This window comes from Neolamprologus multifasciatus, chromosome 1 (assembly GCF_963576455.1).
Source record: "Neolamprologus multifasciatus chromosome 1, fNeoMul1.2, whole genome shotgun sequence".
NCBI classification, from domain to species: domain Eukaryota; kingdom Metazoa; phylum Chordata; class Actinopteri; order Cichliformes; family Cichlidae; genus Neolamprologus; species Neolamprologus multifasciatus.
In genome coordinates, this window is record NC_140439.1 from 9000585 (window position 1) to 9005764 (window position 5180).

The following is a 5180-nucleotide window of genomic DNA, read 5'->3' on the forward strand; positions in this document are numbered from 1 at the left end:
TGTAAAGTAAAGACCATACAACTATACAAAGAAAGCAAGGAAAGCCCCAACTATCATATGACAACCCCTCCCAAAGTGCTCTGGCAACAATGGGGAAAAAACTCCCTTTTAACAAGAAGAAATCTCCAGCAGAACCAGGTTCATGGAGGGGCAGCCATCTGCTGCGACCAGTTGAGGGTGCACACAGGATTACCTGATCTGGCCCTAATTATAACCTTTATTAAGAAGGAAAATTTTAAGCTCAATCTTAAAAATAGAGGAGGTTTTCTCATCTTGAAACCAAACTGAGAGTTGGTTGCACAAGAGAGGGGCCTGATAGATGGATGGATGGATGGATGTCCCCTCATTCTACTTTCAAAAACTCTGAAAACCTCGAGTAAGCTTGCAGTCTGAGAGCAAAGTGCTCTACTGGGATAATATGATTCTATGAAGTTTTTATATATGATGTGGCCTGATATTTCAGGAATTGTATGTGGGAAGAAGGCTTTTACAATCAATTAGGATTTTACAGGAAGCTCGTGAAGAGAAGCTAATACAGGAAATATGAGCTCTTTTTCTGGTCTTTGTCCGGACTCTTGCTGCCGCATTTTAGATGAATGCTTTTCAGGGAATTATCTGACAATAGCGAATTACAATAGTCCAGCCTTTAAGTAGGGCAGCATGGTGGCATGCTGGTTAGCACTGTTGCCTCACAGCAACAGGCCGGGGTCTTTCTGTGTGGAGTTTGCATGTTCTCACCATGTTTGCGTGGATTCTCCCTGGGTACTCTGGCTTCTTCCCACAGTCCAAAGACGTGCAGTTAGTGGGGATAGGTTAACTGGAAACACTAAATTGCCCGTGGATGTGAGTGCGATTGGTTGTCTCTGTCTATGTGTTAACCCTGCGAGAGACTGGCAACCTGTCCAGGGTCATCTGGTTCATGGATAAATATAGCTGTTTATCATCTGCATAGCAAAGGAAATGTATGCATCCATCCATGCATTTTATTAACCACTTATTCACATCAGGTTCATGGCGAGGGCTGGAACCAGGTATAATTGGGCGAAGGGCATGGTACACCCTGGAATAATGGCCATTCCAATAAAAGGGATAATGGAAATATATGCATATCGACTGAGGGAAGCAGTTGACAGCGTTTTAGTAGATACAGGTGAATGGCTTAGAAATGAATTGAGCTGCGGTTTGGGGAAGGCGTCGAAGGGGACTGAAAGCAGCTCCCGGGCCTGGCAGATCCCCATGTACTAAATAGTGAAGAAGTGAAAGAATTGAAAAGGGGAGGGAGGGGGACGTAAACAAGAATGAACAGCTTGTAGAACTGAGGGAACATATATAGATAAGAACCGGAAGTAATGTGTTTGGAGGCGGGGTCCCGCTCCTGAAATTCAGATACTTTATCTCCAATTGTGTTAGAGACATTCCTCATTTTCAAGGACAAATTGGAATATATCAGATAAATACAACTCAAACCAATGAAGGACATTTTAATACATTTTAATAGTCTTTGCAGTCTCTGGAGAAAAATCCTGCTATTCCCCGTATTAAATCCTGCACTGAGGTCTAGAAGAAGAAGCACAAAGATGAGTCCATCATCAAGAGGCCATAAGAAGTGTCATGATGCACTCTAAATCCTGGCTGAAACTCTTCAAATAAACCATTCCTCTGTCTGTAAGCAGACTCACAACTGATGTTTGGAGTTTTTTGTGAAATAAAAGGTCAATGGTGTGTACTATGATGTGTGGACTCTATGTGCATAGTGTACCAAAGCAAACATTGCCCATTCACTTTTATGTGAATGCAATGCACGTATTTATTGGTATTTTTATAATCCAGTTGTGTGGTTCTATTCTATTTTTTTTAAAAAACAATTTTAAATGTTGAATCAATATATCAAATAAAAATGACTATTAGTATGTAGACTGTAGTATCTACAGACTCTGTTGGAAACCAGTTCACACACTGGACAACAGCTACAGAGAAGACGTTCAAATAAAACAGCATTCTTCCTCGCGTGTTGAAATCTCCATCCTCTCGTCATCTCTGTGCCTTTAAAACAGTCATCTCCTTTCATGTCCATGTAGGAAACTCACTATTATTATGTAATATCTTGCAGCAACATCCATTCACTGTTACTATATTCAGCAGTGGCGAGCTAAATATAACTACATACCATCAGCTGTGATAACAAATTTCAGCGTGGCATCAAAAAGTTTTGCATGAGAACAAATTAGAATCTTAGAACATTTGTTCCACTGTTTCTCAACCTCAAGTGCCTTTTTACATCTATATAGCAGACAATTTTGGCAGAATATAAACAGAGAGTTGCAAAAATTATTCTGAATGTTAATTTTCAAATTTGCATCAGTAGAAATGCAACACAGTGTTGCACAAAATATACACCTCCATCCCCACTATTCAAAAAACAACAGCAGCTTCATGTTATTACACTTACAAGGTCAGTGTCGATACTGTGAAAAGGCCAAATCAATACCTAACATGGATAAGTGAGCTACAGCTGATTTATAATGCATAAACGTATGTATCAAACAAAGTGCATTATTTAAACGCCATGGTGCATGCAAGTTCATGTTTACCAATCGCAGTAACAAAATTAGCTGCCTCAGCTGCGGCAAACTTGACAAAGGACTCCCAGTGAGTATACTATCACTCTGAAAACACTCAATGGGAACAGAGCATCACACACACCCATTCAATGCAGCGTCTCTGTGGTGTGCCAACTCACATGCCTATTACATAACAGGGCTCCTACTCCCAGGCCTGACGCCCCTGATAAATACACGCACGCTTTGCTGCACATGAACTATTTATATACAGCACCCAAGACAGGGATGGTCAAAAATACCACTCCAGTCAATTATTCATTGAGAAACATTCCAAAACACAGAGGAGAATGAGTTCGTCTGCACAGGCTGGGGGGTGGGTGAGGGGGCTAACAATAAACAACATCCATTAGCAATGCAGCAGCTCATTTGTCCTCAGTGGTGCTGAATCCAAAGGGCAGCAAATGTGCAGCTGCAAATTTCCCCTCCCATGTGTTGGGCTTGTATTTATAGGAGTCTGTGCATACACTTCAGCTCCTCTGCAACCATCTTGTTCCTTTCCAGGGTTCTAAAAATAGCAGGCTGCATTGTGTGTGTGTGTGTGTGTGTGCCATTTTTAGATCCTGGAAATGAAGTGGAAAAAAAAAAGAACAAGGCGGCAGAAAAAGATACTGTTGTTTATGTGAATGAACACACTGTTCCATATTTGTTCTAAGGCACTCCATGCTGCATTGGCAACATTGCGTACAAGTAAACAATGCTTAACACAGCCAGGTTTCAATTCATGAGGCCTATATGAATTGTTTCACACGTGTAAAGCTTTATAAATCCAATTATTTTCTAGCGTTTCTCACAGTGCATCATCTGTTTCTTCTTTCACTGGAGAAGAAGAAAACTGCATCCAGTGTCACGTCTGTGCCCAGAGCGTTCTAGCGCCACCATGGGTCAAGCTAGAGCTGCGTTTTTGCACAAAAAACTTTTGAACCACATACATGACATTTGGCTTCTTGGATTAAGACACATTCAAAGTGAACTGTGATGTCTACTGCTGCTCTGAAAAACTTTAAGCATTTTCACAGGTCACCTTTTTCCCTCTCAATTAGAATTGGGACAGATGATTGTCAGACCTAGTCTCAAGTTATCAGATGGATCATTAGCCAATCGGAGCAAAGCCACCAAACAGGAAATGAGATCATAGCTACGATGCCTAACAAATGTATTAGAGCATTATAAGGTTTCTGCCACAGCTGATCTAAATTAACACTATTGGTAATTACCAGAATTATAATTTTTTTAGGTTTCTGTAATGGTTAACCTGTCAGTATGTGCAAGGTCTTTATACTTTTAATGCTAAAATAATATTGTTGTTGCTAGCCATAAATGTTCAAATGTATTGTTTTACAAAAAAGCAGAAAATAATATTCAAACACCTTATTTTGATTAAGGTGACAGAATAGTTATTTGATCTGCAGAAAAATCAGTTTATATATCCTATGCTTGATTCATTACTGACTTCTCAGAAAAGTCCAGATGAATTTATATATGGACAGATTTCTGTCCAGACTATTTCTGTTTTCATGACATGTGGTCTAATGAATTTGCTAAGCACCGTACACCAGCAATCCTTGATTGTATTTGCACCAAATGTGGCGTATGGACTCCACTGGGTCAGGCTGAAAATCTGTTGCTTGACCACAGGGGTGCTGTAAGCAGAAGCAGGGTTTTCCTGTCAGTGCATACAGTACATACAACCACGCTTCTAATGTGACAGCTGTGCTCTGCTGACCTGCTTGGCGTCCTTATCACTGATGGCAGCTTTAGTCATTTAAGTACTGTTAAAGCCCATATTCACATCACATAAACAATTGGTGCTTTTCAGTGGGAGCAAACTCAGTTTTGTTTTTGCACTTGTTTTTCAATGATAGGCACTTTTTATACACACACAAAATAATTAAAACACAGATATATTATTTAAAAAATAACTTATGGTAATATTGATGTGATCTTGTGGCAATCTTATTTTTGCTATAACACACTCATTGTAGAGGTCTGCTGTCCTAACGCGTGAAAATCTGTTATTACCTTCAACTCACACAATGCCAATACAACATCCTTTGAAAGAGGTTCATTCTTCATAGTAGTAGTAAAACAGGAGAATGCTGCATATAAACACTACATCATCTGAAAAAGCTGAGGGTGGGTGGGAAGTATTTGTCAGTCTCTGCTGATAACAGCCTTTGGAATACAAGAGGCATTTAACTTTAACTTATTATTTTTCATGTATTTTCATGTTTTGGTACGATAACCAAGGAACAGGTTTGGGTATTTGAGTAGCAGATCTGGCAATATAGAATGAATGACTGCTAATACAACTTCTTTTTGACTGCAAGATACACTTTTAACTTTGTCCTAATGGGATTTGCAAAGAGAGAAACAATGTTGGGAAATAAAGTTGGTTAAAAAAAATTCAAACAGTGCCACCACTTGGCAATTTTTTAAGATTACATGAGTGGAAAAAAAAATAATGCTGAGCTTGTCTTTATGATCATAGTTTTCAATCATGAAATCTCCCCTATGCTTTTATTTTCCAGTGAAACAAAGAAATGACACAGAGAAACAAAG